We start from the raw sequence: 20,338 nt of genomic DNA on the forward strand, positions 1-20,338 counted from the left end.
ACATTATTTTTGTACCTAATTTGTTGAGAGCTTTTTTTGTAATCATGATGGAATGTTACATTTTGCAAAATGTATTTTTCTTTATCTTTGAGATGAAAATATAGTTTTTCTCCTTCATCATGTTAATATGGTGAATCACATTTATTGATCGACATAAATCACTATGTAATATCCCAGGAATAAATTCCACTTGATCATGATCAATTATTCTTTTAAAATGCTGTTGAATTTGATTTGTTTCTATTTTGTTGAGAATTTTTACATTTACGTTCATCAGAAATATCAGCCTGTAATTGTTTTTCTTGTAATACCCTTGTCAGGCTTTGGTGTCAGAGTAATGCTGTCTTCATAAAATGAATCTGAAAATATTCTCTCCTCGTCAAGTTTTCATTTGCTATTATATCAACATGGTTTGGCTCTGTCCCCACCCAAATCTCATCTTCAATTGTTTTTCCCATAATCTCCATCTGTTGTGACAGGGACCCAGTGGAAGGTAATTGAATCATTGGGGCAGTTACCTCCCTGCTGTTCTTGTGATAGTGAGTGAGTTCTTATAAGATTTGATGGTTTTAAAAGGGGTTTTTCCCTTTTTGCTTGACATATCTTCTTCCTGCTATCATCTGAATAAGGATGTGTTTACTTTCCCTTCTGCTGTAATTGTAAGTTTGTGAGGCCTCCCCAGCCAGGTAAAACTGGCTATATTTCAAGTGATAGCCCTTTAAAATTTCATATTCTATGTTTTATTGCTATTGCTGGTACACAAAACAAAAAATTACTTTATATATTGACCTGGAATTGCTTAACTAATTCTAATTGAAGTTTCACTGTAAACCTCTTTCCTTTATAAATTGCCCAGTCTCAGGCACTTCTTTTTAACAGTGTGAGAATGGGCTAATACATTTTTCCCCAACAACTAGCCAGTGTCTGAGATACACTAATTTCTCTACAAATATTTATAAATTGAATGAATGTATTAGTTTTCTATTGTTGTTGTAACAAATTACCACAAATTTAATAATATAAAACAACACAAATTTACTCTGATGATCTTGGAAGTTAGACATTTAAAACAAGGTGTTTGTTAGGGTATGTTATTTAAGAAGATTTCAGGAGATATTTTTTGCTTGCCTTTTCTAACTTCTAGAAGCTATCTACCATCCTTGGCTCATGGCCTCTTCCATCATCTTAGTGACTACACCCCCTGAATCCATCGTCATGTCTCCTTTTTCTTACTTTGATTCTCCTTTCGCTCTAGTAGAAGGATTCTTATGATTACATTGACCCATCCAGATAATCTGCCATCACTGTTACCACTACAACCAACAAGACTCAAGTATTTGGAAAAATAGCCAGATCCGGAAATATGTTCTACCTTTACAACATATACAGGCAAAATAGATGCTACGTACTTTGCATTTTTAGCTTTTCAGTTTCTGTAGCAGAAGGAGAAATACAAAAAATATGTTGGAATGGATATTTTATTAAATCTATAGATTAATTTGTGAGAAGTGATATTTTAGGTCTTCAAATCCATGAACAGGTTTTGCAGGTTTCAGGATAGTGATATCCCACAGCTTCCATTAGATTTATGCTGAAACATTATAATTGTTAAAGCCATTTTAAGTGATATCCATTGAAAATTTCATATTCTATATTTTACTGCTATTGCTGGTACATAGAACAAAATATGACTTTGTATATTGACCTTCTAGAATTGCTTAACTAATTCTAATTGAGCAGTTCATATTGTTTTTGATTTTCTATATATTTCAATCAAGTTATCTATAAATAGGGATGGTTTTTATTTCTGTCTCCAGTGGCTATGACATATAGTGTAATACTAAATATAAGTGGTGAGAATGTGGATCTTTTTCTCACTCTTTATTTCAAGGCATAAAATTTCAATAATTCATTGCTAAGCATGATTTTACTCATGTGCATGTCTTTCTATTTTCATAAACTTGTTACATTAAAGACATTCTATTCTAATTTTCCAAAGTTTTTTTTAAAAATTATGATTGGATATTAAATTTGGTCAAAATATACCTAGTGACATATAATTTTTTCTCATTTATTGTGAAATATTTTGGTTTAATTTTAAATGTTTTACCATATCTTCATTTCTAGAATAAACCCAGTGTGATCATGTTTTATACTTTTTATGAATCACTGCATTTAACTTGCTAATATTTTGCTCTTGCTTAGGATTTTTGTATCTATGTACATGAGAAAGCTTGGACTGTATTTTCTTGCTCCAGTGATTTTAGTATCTCTTCTTTTCCATGTGCTTTCTATCTACCTGGAATATCTTTCTCCTGCCTTCCCTCCAGGACAGTTAAGACTCACTCTCATCTATTGCTTTCCTAGCACCCCAGGAATCCATCTGCTACATGCTTCACCATTTCTATATCAGATATGAGGGGAGGAAGAAAGACTAACATGTGTAGTTTAGTAGGTGCTCCCTTGATCTTTCTTGAATTAAATGGGGTTGTGCTTAGCTCCTTAGGAGTATAATCAGTGATTTGGAAGTCTTACTCTTTGTTTTTGAACCTTTCTCAATTCACTATCATTTCAACTACTTAATGATGAAAATAAATAATAATTTAATAAAATAAATAAATTTAATAATAATTAAAAGGCACAGATTTTCTTTTAGCAAAGAGATTTAGAGAACTGAAATATAATCGATACTTGCAGGTGGCCAGCGATGGCTAGAATGCCCCAGATTCTATCTCAAGAGAGATCTGTGGACAAAGATAACCTTCCTTGCAATCTAGAATGACATATTTTATATATGACAGAAACCAAAATCCCTTTGGCTTTTCTTCAGTAGTAGTTCATAACAAGCCCATTTATCATTTCTAGATCCCATATAAAGTTATCCTGACAAACAATACAAAATGTTTGTAGTCTTATAAAACAGAAGAAAGTAATTTCAAATTTTAAGTTTAATAAATGCCAGCAATGTGGAAATTCTCCAAACAGTACTTTGACTTGCTGTTAGTTATTGTAAAGTAATAACTTGGAAAATGTTATTACTGTAAAATGCTTAGAGATACCAGATTTCTTTTTCTTTCAACCTCAAAAATCAGTCTTACGAAGATAAAAGAAAATATAGGAATTACACCATTTGAAAGTAGTTATGCAATTTTATACCTATACAGTTACATTTCTATAACTTTGCTTTACTGATAAATTTATTGAAAAATGTGAATAGATCATGTTGCCAATGTCTCCAAAATCTGGGTCCTCATGATCCAGCTTTAGAATTTATCATCTACTTTCTTCTCATCAATTTTCTAAATTTATTTAAAATATTTAATATTTGGCTATAAGACTTAAAGACTGATTTCTACTTCTATGTTATGTAAATGTGAGACAGATTTTATTAAAAAAATAGTTCTTTTACATTAGGAATTTCTTTTAATATTAGACAGATCAATAAGACAGAAAATTATAAAGGATATCTAGGACTTGAACACAGATCTGGGCCAAGCAAACCTAACAGACATCTACAGAACTCTATGCCCCAAAACCACAGAATATACATTCTTCTCAGCACCACATTGCACTTACTCTATTATTGACCACATAATTGGAAGTAAATCACTCCTCAGCAAATGCAAAAAATGGAAATAACAAACAGTCTTTCAGACCACAGTGCAATCAAATTAGAACTCGGGATTAAAAAACTGCTTCAAGGCCAGGCGCGGTGGCTCATGCCTATAATCCCAGCACTTTGGGAGCCCCAGGCGGGTGGATCGCAAGGTCAAGAGATTGAGACCATACTGGTCAACATTGTGAAACCCCATTTCTACTAAAAATACAAAAAATTAGCTGGGCATGGTGGTGCGTGCCTGTAATCCCAGCTACTCAGGAGGCTTAGGCAGGAGAATTGCCTGAATCCAGGAGGCAGAGGTTGCAGTGAGCTGAGGTCGCACCATTGCACTCCAGCCTGGGTAATAAGAGCGAAAAACTCCATCTCAAAAAAAAAAAAAAAAGAAAGAAACTGCTCAAAAATACACAACCACATGGAAACTGAACAACTTGCTCCTGAATGACTACTGGATAAACAATAAAATGAAAGCAGAAATAAAGATATTCTTCAAAACCAGTGAGAACAAAGATACAACCTACCAGAATCTCTGGGACACATTTAAAGCAGCATCTGGAGGGAAATTTATAGCATTAAATGCCCATATGAGAAGCAATGAAAGATCTAAAACAGACACTGTAATGTAACGATTAAAAGAACTAAAGGAACAAGATCAAACAAATTCAAAAGCTAGCAGATGACAAGAAATAACTAGGATCAGAGCAGAACTGAAGGAAATAGACATACAAAAACCCCTTTCAAAAAATCAATAACTCCAGGAGCTGGTTTTTTGAAAAGATCAACAAAATAGACCAATAGCCAGACTAATAAAAAATAAAAGAGAATAATCAAATAGATGTTATTAAAAATGATAAAGGGGATATCACCACTAATTCCACAAAAATAAAAACTACCATCAGAGATAACTACAAACACCTCTATGCACATAAACCAGTAAATGTAGAAGAGATAGATAAATTCCTGGACACTTACACCCTCCCAAGAATAAACCAGGAAGAAGTTGAATCCCTGAATTGACCAATAACAAGGTCTGAAGTTGAGGCAGCAATTAATAGCCTACCAACCAAAAAAGTCCAGGACCAAGTGTGTTCACAGCCAAATTCTATCAGAGGTACAAAGAAGAGCTGGTACCATCCTTCTGAAACTATTCCAAACAATACAAAAAGAGGGAATCCTCCCGAGCTCATTTGATGAGACCAACATCATCCTGATACCAAAATTTGGCAGAGTCACAACTAAAAAAGAAAATTTCAGGCCAATATCTACAATGAACATGTGAAAATCCTCAATAAAATACTGGCAAACTGAATTCAATAGTTCATCAAAAAGTGTATCCATCACGATCAAGTCAGCTTCATTCCTGGGATGCAAGGCTGGTTCAACATATGCAAATCTATAAATGTAATCCATCACATAAACAGAACCAAAACAAACCACATGATTATCTCAAAAGATGCAGAGAAGGCCTTCAAAAAAAATTCAACAGCCCTTTATGCTAAAAACTCTCATATACTAGGTATCAATGGAATGTATTTCAAAATACTAAAAGCTATTTATGACAAACCCACAGCCAATATCATACTGAATGGGCAATAACTGGAAGCATTCCCTTTGAAAACTGGCACAAGACAAGGATGCCATCTCTTATCACTTCTATACAATATAGTATTGGAAGTTCTGGCCAGGGCAATCAGGCAAGAAAAATAAATAAAGGGTATTCAATTAGGAAAAGAGGAAGTCAAATTGTCTCTATTTGCAGACGACTTGATTGTACATTTGGAAGACCCCATCATCTCAGCCCAAAATCTCCTTAAGCTGACGAGCAACTTCAGCAGAGTTTCAGAATACAAAATCAATGTGCAAAAATCATAAGCATTCCTATACACCAATAACAGACAAACAGAGAGCCAAATCAAGAGCGAATTCCCATTCATAATTGCTACAAAGTGAACTAATACCTATTATATTACAAGGGATGTGGAAGACCTCTTCAAGGAGAGCTACAAACCACTGCTCAAGGATATAAGAGAGGACATAAACAGATGGAAAAACATTCCATGCTCATGGTTAGGAAGAATCAATATCATGAAAATGGCTATACTGCCCAAAGTAATTTATAGATTCAATGCTATCCCCATTAAGCTACAATTGACTTTTTCCACAGAATTGGAAAAAAAAAAAACACCTTAAACTTTATATGGAACCAAAAGAGAGCCCACATAGCCAGACAATCCAAAGCAAAAGAAAACACACACACACACACACACACACACACACACACACACACACACACAGCTGGAGGCATCATGATACCTGACTTCAAACTATACTACAAGGCTACAGTAATCAAAACAGCATGGTACTGGTACCAAAACAGATATATAGACTAATGGAACAGAGCAGAGGCCTCAGAAGTAACATCACACATCTACAAACATCTGCTCTTTGACAAACCTGACAAAAACAAGCAATGGGGAAGGAATTCCCTATTTAATAAATGGTGTTGGGAAAACTGGCTAGCTGTATGCAGAAAGCTGAAACCGGATCCCTTCCTTATACAAAAATTAGAACTCCAGATAGATTAAAGATTTAAACATAAGACCTAACACCATAAAAACCCCAGAAGAAAACCTAGGAAAAACCATTCAGGACATAAGCATGGGCAAGTACTTCATGACTAAAACACCAAAAGCAATAGCAACAAAAGCCACAATAGACAAATGGGATAAGAACTTCCACGTAGCAAAAAGAAACTATGAACAGAACGAACCAGCAACCAACAGAATGGGAAAAAAATCTGCAATCTATCCATCTGAAAAAGGGCTAATATACAGAATCTACAAAGAACTTAAACAAATTTACAAGAAAAACACAAACGACCCCATCAAAAAGTAGACAAAGGATATCAACAGACACTTCTCAAAAGAAGACATTATGCAGCTAACTAACATATGACAAAAAGCTCATCATCACTGGTCATTAGGGAAGTGCAAATCAAAACCACATTGAGATACCATCTCATGCCAGTTAGAATGGCGATCATTAAAAAATCTGAAGACAACATGCTGGAGAGGGTGTGGAGAAATAGGAACACTTTTACACTGTTGGTGGGAGTGTAAATTAGTTCAACCATTGTGGAAGACAGTGTGGCAATTCCTCAAGGATCTAGAAATAGAAATGACATTTGACCCAGCAATCCCATTACCAGGTATATACCCAAAGTATTATAAAACATTGTATTATAAAGACACATGCACACATATGTTTATTGCATCACTATTTACAATAGCAAAGACTTGGGACTGACCCAAATGCCCATCAATGATAGACTGGATAAAGAAAATGTGGCACATCTACACCATGGAATACTGTGCAGCCATAAAAAAGGATGAGTCCATGTCCTTTGCAGGGACATGGATGAATCTGGAAACCATCATTCTCAGCAAACTGACACAAGAACAGAAAACCAAACACTGCATGTTCTCACTCATAAGTGGGTGTTGAACAATGAGAACACATGGACATAGGGAGGGGAACATTGCACACTGGGGCCTGTCAGGAGGTTGGGAGACTAGGGGAGGGATAGCAGAGGGTGGGGGTATTGGGGAGGGATAACATTAAGAGAAATAACTAATGTAGATGATAGGTTGATGGATGCAGCAAACCACCATGGCATGTGTGTACCTAGTAAAAGCCTGTACAATCTGCACATGTACCCCAGAACTTAAAGTACAATAATTTTAAAAAAAGAGATTTAAAATTTTTCTATCTTTAGTAAAGTATAATTAACAAATAAAAATTGTATATATTTACAATTTATACTTATATGTGTTTTGATATAAATATAAATTAAGAAAGAGTTACTATAATTAAGCCATTTAACTCATCACTTTTTTTTTTTTTTTTTTTTTTTTTTAAGATGGAGTCTCACTGCTCTGTCACCCAGGCTGGAATGCAGTGGTATGATCTTGGCTCACTGCAACTTCTGCCTTTTGGGTTCTAGCAATTCTCCTGCCTCAGCCTCCTGAGTAGCTTGGATTACAGGTGCCTGCCACAATGCCCAGCTAATTTTTGTGTTTTCAGTAGAGATAGGGCCATATTTTCTTTATCCATTCATTAGCTGATGGAAACTTATTGATTTCATATCTTGGCTATTGTGAATAATGCCACAATGAACATAGGAGCAATGACACTGCTTCCTCCTTTCAATAGACAATCAGTAGTGTAATTGCTGGATAATATAACAGTTCTAGATTAAATTTTTTGAGGAACCTCAATACTGTTCCATCATGGCTGTACCAATTTATATTCACATCACCAGTGTAAAAGGGCTTTTTCCCCACACTTGATGACACTTGCTATCTTTTGTCTTTTTGATAATAGTCATTCTAACGTGTAGGTATGAGTTAATATCTCATTACAGTTTTTATTTGCATTTCCCTGATAATTAGTGATGTTAAGAATTTTTTTTATATACTTGTTGGCCCTTTGTAAATCTTCTCTTAAGAAATGTCTTTTCACATCCCTTTGTCCATTTCTTTATCAGATTATTTGCTGTTTGCTATTAGGGTGCTCGAGTTTCTTATGTATTTTAAATATTAACCAATTTTCATTGTTTGCAAATATTTTATCCCATTTCATAGGTTGCCTCTTCACTCTGTGATTGTTTCCTTTGCTGTGCAGAAACTTCTTGGTTCTATGCAATCCTATTTTTCTACTTTTGGTCTTGTTGCCCGTGCTTTTGGGGTTACAGCAAAGAAATCATTGCCAGATTAATGTAAAAAAAGCTTTTTCCCCATTTATTTCTAGTGGTTTTACAGTTTCAGGTTTTATGTTTAAATCATTAATCAATTTTGAGTTGATTTTTGTATACGGGGTAAGAAAACAATCAAGTTTTTTTTCTGCTGCTGCATTAAAATGTCCAGTTTCTCCAGCAACACTTATTGAAGAGATTATCCTTTCCCCACTGTGTGTTCTTGGCACACTTTAACTGACCACATATCTGTGGTTTTTTTTTTCCTGGCATTTCTGTGTTGTTCCTTTGATCTATATATCTGTTTTTATGCCAGTATCTTGCCATTTTGATTACTATAGCATGGTAGTATATTTTGAAATCATAACAATGTCATCTAACATTCTAGATAATAGAATTCCAAGGCCTCTTGCAAACAAATTCTATACTGATGAATATTACATGTTATATAACATGGAAAGGCAAGTCTTATTCAAAATTGTTTTGTATTACAAATATGTGTTCTGATGTTAAAGATAAAAACCATGAGGAATAGAGAAGTAGCTTGGTTCATCAATGGCAATTGGGGGAGGAATTAAATAAATGAAATACTTTGAGTTTTCATTTGTCCATTTAAATTTTTTCTTTATCTCAAAAGGAGTAGAATTCACTGATGATGAATATATTGTCTTTCTCATATTATTTTCATCTGCAAAGTGCCCAAAAATGAACTGATCAAAAAGGTAGATGGGATAATGAGAAATGAAAATAAGAATCAAAGGATTTACCTAACAGAGCATGCATTGTAAGAGTTATTACTTGACCTTAATTTCAGTAACACAAATGTCATCAACATGTAGTAAGAAATTGAATAAATACTCCAAACAAAAAAATTATAGAAGTTTTTAGAACATTTCTGTAGAATACTCCATAGAGCCCTAAAAAATTCAATGTACTACAAGTAGTTTAATTGGTTCAATGATTTTGCCAATTATACAACACATTTTGTACATTATTACAGTTCTCTGTATTTCAAGTAACTGAGCTAACCAAGATACTTGTGTATATAAAGGAGTCAGTTATTATTAAACTTTGATTTCAGTGTCCTCAAAGGATCAGAAACTATAATAAATTTGATCATCCATGTGGAATAAGGCCTGTGTCTATCAAGAAATCAATTAACCTAATCAGTTGAGTGAAATAATAGTGCTGTTTTCACTCAGGTATTTTTTCTCATTCAGTGTGCTTCTATCAGGAGTTTTCTGAGTATAGATATACAACACTCAACAAAAGAGAGAACACTGGAAATTATAAGACATGAAATGAAATATAATCATAGACTCTAAGATCATTTTATGCATATGGTAGGCATTTAATAAGCGATTGTTAATAGATTTTATGAATCCATGTAACTTAAGAATACATTTTGTATTTTGTAATTTGAAATAGAATAGGCTAAATTAAACCTCAAGGAACAATATTTATTTGGCTGAATTTAAAATTCTAATTAACATTAATTTAAGCTATCAAATTTATAATATTTCAGAACACAGGAAATGAAAACATGATTACTCTTGGATTCGAATTCATAAAGTTGTAATTTTTGTCATTTCAAAGTATGTGCATGTTGTTAATTTTTTTAATGTGGAAAAAGTATTTGTAATATTTAACATCAAGGCAAAGCTAATTCCGTTGGAATGAAAGTATTTGAAATTTTTACAATGTTGCCATGTTATTTGGTGAATTACACAAAAATAAAAGCACATATATATAAAATGAAGATTGTAGACATTAAATGAAGGCAATTTTCCCTATCATTGGGAGAAATGAGAAATAAAAAAAATCAAATGTTGTAAAAATGTGAATTATAACATTTACGATGAGGAAGATAATGTTTGAAAAAACTTTAAAAAACATTATGATGTAATGGCTGGGTGTAATGGTTCATGCCTATAATCCCAGTGCTTTGGGAGGCCGAGGCGGGAGGATCACTTGAGTTTGGGAGTTTGAGAGCAGCCTGGCCAACATGGCGAGACCTGGTCTCTACTTAAAATACAAAAATTAGCTGGGCATGGTGGCATATGCCTGTAATCCCAACCATTCAGAAGGCTGAGGCATGAGAATCGCTTGAACCCGGGAAGAGGAGGTTGCAGTGAGCAGAGATTGTGCTATTGCACTCCAGCTGGGGCAACAGAGCTGGACCCTGTCTTTAAACAAACAGTATGATGTATTAATATAGGAAAATAACATGCTAGCAGTTTGCCAAACATGATGTTCTCTTTCATACTTGGTCCTCTATGCATGTTGTTTCTTTTGCCTGTTTCCCTTTCCTCATTTCTGCTGACATATAGCTTTTCATGTTAGAAAGACTCTGTTTAGTTTGCCACTTTTGTGATGCTTTCGAACCGTTCAAGGCACAATTATTGTCAGTTCTGATATAATGCTTGTTTGAAAATGTAAATTTGTTCTAAAGGAATTGATATAAAGAAAAAATTATGGTTGCTTATACATGATTTCCTTCATGGGAAACATGAGGGGAATGCAAAAATTAGGTCCAAGCTATGTCCAAGCTAGGTGGGGATACACAAAATTACCCTAATGCACACATGCACCAACTGTCTCCATTCACTGGGTGTTTTATAACACATCTATCTGAACCTAATACAACCTTTCCTCTGATTTCAGCTCATTGCCCTCCTACTTCCTAATAAATCACAAGTTGCAACCCTTTAATACCCATTTCCAAAAGCAAACCAGATTTAATAATAAAAATACCCACTTTTTAATCATTTATGTATTTCTTAACTATTCACATACACACACATTACCATTTTCATTAGATTCTTATATTTAAATATATGGCACTGACAAACTTTTGAATGTTGAACTCCAAATATCATTAGCCCTGTGTTTTTAAAATTGTATAATTCTACATAGTGTGATAATTTTTCAGGAACACACATGTCATATTTATAACAGACTGATTATACTACTATTAGTCACTTCTGTGATTCAGTAGTACTTAGCATATTGAGTTACATTTATTTGTATACTTACCTATTTTTTCCACTACAATGTGCAAATGTCCTGAACTGGGAGAGAATCAGGTACTTGAAAGGAGCTAAATAGTGCTGAGGAGGGTGGTGGAATGAGGGGTGGTAGTGTAAATGATGGTGGAGTTGGGTGAAGAGCAGGAAGGGAACCAGGATGAAGACTAGTACAGTAGCCTCCTGGTGGCATGGAGTTTTTAGGTTACAGCGGGTGAGAAAAAAGTAGACTATATCTTCTCTCTGAGCTACAATCTGTCAATCAATTGATCACACAAACCCACTGATTTCCCCTTACCGCTGCTCTTCTGTTTCTTTCCTTCTCCCCTGATATGGACTCATTATTTGTGTCTCAGTACATTCACATATCAAACCCTAGCCTCCAATGTAATTGCATTTGGAGATGGGGTCTTTGGGAAGTAATGAGAGTTAGATGAGGTCACGAGGGTAGAATCCTCAGAATAGGACTAGTGCCCTCATAAAACACCAGAGTGCTTGCTCCCTCTTTGCTCCCACAGTGAAGTCACATGAGCACACAGCAAGAAGGTGATTGCCTACCAGCTGAGAGGAGCCCTCAGGTAAAACCTGCTTTGCCAGCCCCTTGATTGACTTCCTTACCTCCTAAACTGTGCAAAAATAAATATCTGCTGCTTAAACCTCCCAGTCTATGACAATTTGACACAGTGGCCTGAGCTAATACATCCTTATAAATACAAACAGTACCCTGACATGTATGTCAGATACGTATATATGCCATGTATGGCCTTCGAAAGTGTTGATTGACTTCTCATACCTATAGAGATAAGTTTGAGTATCTTAAAATGTCATGGCAGATTTTGCATGATTTTAACCCTGCATACCCAGCCTCAGGTCTGGTCAGTTCTAACCTTTCAAATGCCAACTTCTTTGTAGTTCCTTGAACACAAACAGTATTTTCTCATCAATACTTTTGTCCACACAGCTTCTTTGCTTAGAATGTAATTTTTCTTCATCTTCAAATGCAGATCTTCTAATTTCCTTAATATGGAGTTCAATCATAAACTTCTCCAGAAAGCTTTACCTCAGGCTAGTCTGTCCCTTCATAATTCCCATTAAATCTCCTTATCATTGCATTGGACATATCTTGATATTTGATTATATGCTCCGTGAAGGCAGTGATCATCTTCCTTATCCTAATTCATAGTGGGTACTCAACTAATATTTATCAAGTAAACATAAATGCCCAGCATAGTAACTTGGCACACGTATTCAGTAAATTACAATTACTATTATTATTTTTTATTGCTGAGATCTTTTTTGTGAAGTGGTTATTAACAACTCTATAAAAGGTTAGTATTCCAATGAGATGTGTTTTCATTTGAAAGCTTTCAGGGCTCAGTTGTGTCATGTTAGCAGGGAGTAGTGCTGAATTTGGCATAAGAGTTAATGATCTTATTTATGGCCTCCAAAGCAATCCTCAGTATCAATTTTTCACCATGCTCTGATAAAAAACATGCCAGCTTTGGCGGGGTATGGTGGCTTATGCCTGTAATCCTGGCACATTGGAACTCTGAGGCAGGAGGACCACCAGAGGTTGGGAGATCGAGATCAGCCTGGCTAACATGGTGAAACCCTGTCTCTAAAAAATACACAAAATTACCTGGGTGTGGTGGCATGCCCCTGTAATCCCAGCTACACAGGAGGCTGAGGCAGGAGAATCACTTGAACCTTGGAGGTGGAGGTTGCAGTGAGCTGGGATCATGCCACTGCACTCCAACTTGGGCAACAGAGTAAGACTCCATATCCAAAACAACAACCATAACAATAAACCATACCAGCTTTTCCACAAAAGCTTCTAATCTCAGCCCCAGTGCTGTTTGGATGTAGTCCTACTAACCATGCAGATCTGGTATCTTTCAACATCCATTTAACAAGTATGAATCTTAAAAATAGGAGTCTGAACCTCTAGATCAGGTAAACTAAATTCAATCTTTCTATCCAATTTCCCTGGCTTCATCACTACTGAATCCAATGTATCAGGCCTGTCAGTGGCCATCAGCACTTTAATATTGCCTTGAAGATCAAAGCCATCCAGCTGATTGATTAGTTCTCACATTTTTCCTGTACTTCATTGTCACCTCCAGCAGCATCATCAAACTGAGCATTTCCAATAGCATCAGTTTCATCAAAGAAGATAAGGCAGCTATTTCTTGTTCCGGCCATCAGGAAGAAATCATGAACCATTTTAGCCCCTTTGCAGACATGCTTCTGTAAAAGTTCATATCCAATAACTCAATGAAGCAAACATCAGTCCTATTTGGCAACCACCTGAGCACAGAGTGTCTTGCCTGTACCTAGTGGACCAAAGAGCACACTCTTGGGAGGCTCAATGCCAAGGTTAACACATCTCTCTGGCTGAAGTAGTGGGGTTTCAACTTCTCAATCTGTTCCCTACAGCCACCAATATCACTGCATATGACATCAGGATTTTACTCCATTTGGAACATGGTGATATTTGGGTCAACCTTGGAAAGATGGGAACATGACTTTAATACTATGTTCTTCCACATCAAATTTCTTCCCTGCCTCAATGTCAGTAGATCACTGAGGTCCACCACAAACTTAGCAATCTGCTCCACATTTACAATGTATTTTGAGTTCTCAGAGTCAGAATTTAATACCTTTCTACACCTTGCATCCTGTAAACTGTTCACTCTGGAGCATTTGCTTACTTGCAGTCAACTCCCATAGTGCTGGTAGCGGCCAGCTAGTGTCAGACTCTTTAATACTACTGAGATCATTAATTTTCTTAAGAATTTGTTGAATGTCATTCTCAACCTGCTAATTTGCCTAGAATAAGTGTTCTGATCATAATTTTTCAGCAAGGCAATCTTCTCTTCATTCAGAGCTCAACAGGGGTTGCCATCCTTTTTGATTTTCCACCGATCAGCACTGAGGTAATCCAGCATTTTAAGAGATGCCAGTGCTTCCGCTATTTAGTGATTACATGGCCTTACTATTATTTCTTTTATGCACTGTTGCTAGTGAGCTTCTAGATTTCTGCAGGAAATGTGAAAGTAATAAAGAGGCTCAAGAAAGAAATACGTTTCTACAATTGTTGTAGAAACCATGTTGAAGTAGGTTTCTATAATTTTTCTGACCTTTTGCAGCCTTTAAAAAATTCTTTATCATATGCTTGTTTGCATTAAAAAACGCTACACTTGGCCAGGCGCAGTGGCTTGCAATCCTACACTTGACCAGGCGCAGTGGCCTGTAAACCTAGCACTTTGAGAGGCCAAGGCAGGTGGATCATTTGAGGTCAGGAGTTCAAAACCAGCCTAGCCAATACAGTGAAACCCTGTTTCTACTAAAAATACAAAAAAGTTATCTGGGCATGGTGGTGCACACCTGTAATTGCAGCACTGGGGAGGCTGAGGCAGAAAAATCACTTGAATCTGGAATGTGGAGGTTGCAGTGAAATGAGATCTTGCCACTGCACCACAGCCTGGGTGACAGAGTGAGACTCCATCTCAAAAAAAAAAAAAAAAAGTTACACTTGTAGGTCAGAGGAGGTCGTTTATATAGGGAGTAATTCATAAAGATCACAATTTAGCTATAGTAATCAAGAGTTGTCCATTCCCATATAGACAATGTTAAAAAAAGTGTGAAAAGCAAAATGCTTTTGTATAACTTATGATATCAGTGGAATTTGAAGTTTATAACTAATGATTTTTTTTCAGTTGGCTGGTAATTTAATAGAAAAGTAATATCACTTGACTTCACTCTGAAGCACACATCCAGAAAAATCTATAGCTCTAGCACTCCAAAGAAGTTCAAACTCCTATAAATGAAGAAATAGAAAGTGGTTTTATTTTCCACTTGTGCTGTACATAAGCTTATTTCTTGAAAAATGCTATCCGAGGTGAGTAAAGGGAAAGTAGCCTAGGCTAATAATTTAGACTAGAAGTACATGCATTGAAGGTACATTGAAAAGGTCATAAAAAAGTCATTTCATGTGGGAGCTGGGTTAGCCATCACTTTAAGAAGTTTTCTTTAAAAACAGCTTTACCTGAGAAAGCAGCTGAAGTAATTGCATCTTTTATTTTCTTTTATTGTGCAAAATGTCAATAAATACTATTGGTTATAAGCATTTTCTATTCAGAAGCAATTCTTTTCTATTTCCAGGTTTATCAACAGTTTAAATTGTTAGATAGAATATGTTATAGGTATACTTTTCTGATTCAAAAAATCTCTAAAAAACACATTTTACTGAGATCATTAAGAAATAGGCAAATTATTTATTCTTGATATTATAACATATCATTTCTTAGTAGGTAATCTATTCCTATTCCCAGTTATACTTTCTTTTATTTCCTTTTAAGGTTATAAGTAGCGCAATGACCAGGTTTAACTGTTTATATAATCTCCAATCTATATTTAGTGCTATATGAAAATAACTGACCATGTTATTCAAAATACATTTTACAAACATAATAATTTTAACTCTTTATTAGTCTATTGAATAAAAGACAAATCAAAATCAAGTTTTATTTTATCTGGGACATTGACAACTAGAGAAAAAGAAGTTTAGCTTTGAAGGCTTAACATAAATAACTCTGTCTTGATAAAATATTTTTCCTTCTTCATTCCTTTAATTCCTTATTTCTTCCTTTAAAGTGTGAGAGTGCATTATGAGTACAGTGGTTCACGTCTGTAATCCTAGCACTTTGGGAGACCGAGGCAGGTGGATCACGAGGTCAGGAGTTCAAGACCAGCCTGGCCAATATGGTGAATCCCTGTCTCTACTAAAAATGCAAAAATTAGCCAGGTGTTGTGGCACACGCCTGTAGTCCCAGCTACTGAGGCAGCTGAGACAGGAGAATAGCTTGAACCTGGGAGGTGGAGGTTGCAGTGAGCCAAGATCGTGCTATTGCATTGCTGCCTGAGTGACAAAGTGAGACTGTCTCAAAAAAAAAAAAAAATTATCCTTTAATATGTAATCGAGCCCAAGCAATAAAAATATTTTGAAAAGATTGTAAATTCTACATTCATTCCTATGTTCCCCCATAACTCCAAGTACAGAGGCCCTCAGTAAGCGTTTATTTGAGGCTTAATGATGGCATAAATAGCTATTAGATAGCTTCTTCAAATCCAGAAGGCTGTTTTAGGATTGGGTAGAGACCTAAAATAATCATATGCTATTAAGCATGATAACACTAAAATTCTGGAGACAGATTCAGTTATCTCATGGACTCACTGTGAAATCAGTTTGCTCACATAACAAAATGCTAACTGGGACATGGGATTTGGGAGCACACTGGGAATGTTAGGACATGGTCTTGATTGCAACATTCTCATAAAATATCTGTAGGAAAAAAGGGGTTATGCCTACAATCAAGCTTTGTATATTTGCATGCAAGCCACAAACTAAGACCCACTTCTGCTGTATGGACATCTGCAAAATCTCAGGGACTATTTGGAGAAAGAAATAAGCTGTATTTCTAATATAGTCATAGTATACGTGACCCAAATTTGCTATCCATATTTCTACATTAGTGATTCCTAGTTTTTGCAATTGCAATTACTTGGATCAGAAAAACTCCAAAGGGAAAATATTCTTTCAAGTAAGACCATTTACAAAATATTGTCACTGATCATTATCATTTTATACATTTATATTATTTATTTATTTTTCCTCTTTTCCATCCTTATTGAGGTATACATGACAAATAATACTTGGAAATATTCCAGATATATAGCATAATGCTTTAATATACACATGCATTGTGAAATGATTGCCCCATTACACTAATTAACACATGGATTGCCTCACAGTTCTCTTTTCAGTCAGATTCACCAACTCATGCTTTTTTTGTTTGAGACCAATAATACTTTTTCTCTTTTATATTTGTACAAATCTATGGGGTATGACTGTAATTTTGGTACATGCATAGATTGTATAGGGGTAAAGTCAAGGCTTTTTAGAGTACCCATCACCCGAATAACATACATGGTAAAGATAATCTAACATCTATGGTGAAAATACAAGGATAACATACACAGAAAAGGGGGAACCCAAAAGGACAAACTTTTTTATGTGGCCAAACAATAAAATAGTGAGGATTTCCACAAAGAAACAAAGTTGGCTTTTCAGAGAAAAAAAGATATTTGAATTTGATAATATGTGTATGAGCATGAAAATAATCAAATATTGGTTACCTAAGTCAAAAACAAACTCCTAAAATTTCATTTTGAAAATATTCCTCAGTATAAGCTAATTTTTATCTTTTTGAAGTACATTTTAAACTAATATTTGGGGAATTAGGTCTATTCCATTCAGTTCTCCTATCTCCTATTTAAGAAGCCATTTGTAAGCGTCTATTACATCAAATTTCTTAAAAACATCAGTAGAAAATAATAGAATTGGTGGACTGATTATACTTTAATAAGTATTTTTGAAAGAAAATTCTTCAAATAATCTCAAAAACCACCTAAGTCATCCAAAGTTACACTGTAATTCAAAGAATAAAAACATTTAATAAGCATATTTAAGAAGTTTCATGAAAAATTCAAGTTTCTATTTAATTTAAATATGTATTTGCTAGGCCTTCAGAATAAAATGTATTTCTCAAACAGCATGGAATTGGCAATATAATAAATCTTATTTGTTATGGGTTTTATGGCTTAAAAACCTTCAACCTAATAAGTTAACTGAACATAATTACATTTTTAAGAACTACTTAACAGTAGATAGCAATAAATTTTACCTCTTCCTTTTTTTTTTAACATCTGAACTATTGGCATATATTTTCTTATAATAAAATTTTAAATAAACATTAAGTAAGAATAAATCTAAGAAGTAAGTTTAACTCAAATTGTGCTTACTTTGTATACAATTTGCCTTCAAAAATTTAAGAAGAAATTTACTTTCTTCTAAATGTTCTGTAATCTTGGATTTCATGCCTAATAACCTAGTAAGCAAGCACTGACTACACTAAGAACTAAACAGAGGAAATTTTCTTTTTCAACAATTTATTGAGTACTCTCCATATGCTAAAAATATGCTAAGGATAAAAGACAAATGGTCCTGTCCACCTGGATTATACAGCCTTGATGAGATAATGATAACAAGAATTATCTTTGAAGTACTGTGAAAGTACTGTGTAATCATCCAGACTGTACAATTTGGCCTTTGGAGGAAGTAGGAAGTGCCAGAGATAACTACGAAAGAATGCTGTGTTTGAAGTAATGCTGAAAGACGGGGCAGTCACAGTTAATATCATACTAAACGGGCAAAAGCTGGAAGCATTTCCCTTGAAAACCAGCACCAGACAAGGATGCTCCCTCTCTCACCACTTCTATTCAAATAGTATTGGAAGTTCTGGCTGAGACAATCAGGCAAGAGAAAGAAATAAAGGCATTCTAATAGAAAGACAGGAAATCACACTATTCCTGTTTGCAGATGACATGATCCTATGTCTAGAAAACCACATTGTCTCAGCCCAAAAGCTTCTTAAGCTGATAAGCAACTTCAGCAAAGTCTCAGGATACAAAATCAATGTGCAAAAATCACTAGCATTCTTATACATTAACAGCAGTCATGCCAAGAGTCAAATAAGGAACAAACTCCCATTCACAATTGCCACAAAAAGGATAAAATACTTGGGAATACAGCTACTTAGGAAGGTGAAAAATCTCCACAAGATGAACTATAAACCACTACTCAAAGAAATCAGAGATCACACAAACAAATGAAAAAACATTCCATATTCATGGTTAGGAAGTATCAATATCATGAAAATAGCCATACTGCCCAAAGCAATTTGTACATTCAATGCTATCACATTAAACTACTATTGCCAGAACCTCTGTGTCCTGGAGAGGATGCTGTATCCTGAAAAGCCACAGGGACAGAGCTGTCTAAGACTGTGGGAGCCCACCTCTTGCATTAGCATGAGCTGGATATGAGACATAATGTCAAAGGAGATCATCATGGAGCTTTAAGATTTGAATGCCCTGCTGGATATGCGGCTTGCATAGGGCCTGTAGCCCTGTAGTTTTGGCCAATTTTTCCCATTTGGAACAGGTGTATTTACCTAATGCCTGTACCCTTATTGTATCTAGTAACTAACTAACTTGCTTTTGATTTTACAGGGTCATAAGCAGAAGGGACTGGCCTTGTCTCAGATGAGACTTTAAAATGTGAGATTTTGAGTTAATGCTGAAATAAGTTGACTTTGCGGGAGTGTTGGGAAAGCACTATTGGTTTTGAGATGTGAGGATATATGATTTGATAGAGGCCAGGGGCAGAATGATATGCTTTGGGTATGTCCTCAACCAAATTTCATCTTGAATTGTAGCTCCCATAATCCCCATGTGTTTTTGTAGGGACCCAGTGGGAGGTAACTGAATCATGGGGGTGGGCTTTCCCATGCTTTTCTCATGATAGTGATTAAGTCTCATGAGATATGATGATTCTATAAAGGGCAGTTTCCCTGCACACACTCTCTTGCCGGATGCCATATAAGACACACCTTTGACCCTCCTTCACCTTTGACCATGCTTTTGAGGGCTTCTGAGGTATATAAAACTGTGAGTCCATTAAGCCTCTTTTTCTTTATAAATTACCAAGCCTTGGGTATTTTTTCATAGCAATATGAAATTTTAATAATGTCTTACACCATAATACACTGGTGTAAGACATTATGAAAAATTTTACCTAATTTTTATAATTATCACTCTGAGGGCAATCAGATCTCTGATAGTTCTCTTTCTCAAGGGACAGTCAACAGAAACTGCTATTTTGTGTATAAGCATTGTGTTCAATATGACTTGCATGTCTGGCAAAAATAGTTGCATAACTCCTTAAGTATATAAAAAAAAAAGCTTTGAAGTCCATCATGTGTATTTTTAGGGAACAAATATTAAAACTGATCCTGGGCAGAAAGTCCATTACTAGGGTCC

The 20,338-nt window shown here is 35.2% G+C and overlaps 1 protein-coding gene and 1 pseudogene across 20 annotated transcripts in view; both read right to left on the reverse strand.

The window, feature by feature from the left end:
* RALYL (RALY RNA binding protein like) overlaps positions 1-20,338 on the reverse strand; it is a 765,327-nt gene that overhangs the window by 253,518 nt on the left and 491,471 nt on the right. The gene's annotated exons all lie outside the window — the stretch shown is intronic.
* On the reverse strand, positions 7,511-13,881 carry LOC108588666 (26S proteasome regulatory subunit 7 pseudogene; annotated as a pseudogene). The gene has a single exon (XR_013527923.1). The product of XR_013527923.1 is annotated as a 26S proteasome regulatory subunit 7 pseudogene (transcript).

Source organism: Callithrix jacchus, chromosome 16, assembly GCF_049354715.1.
Source record: "Callithrix jacchus isolate 240 chromosome 16, calJac240_pri, whole genome shotgun sequence".
In the NCBI taxonomy this organism is placed as follows: Eukaryota; Metazoa; Chordata; class Mammalia; order Primates; family Cebidae; genus Callithrix; species Callithrix jacchus.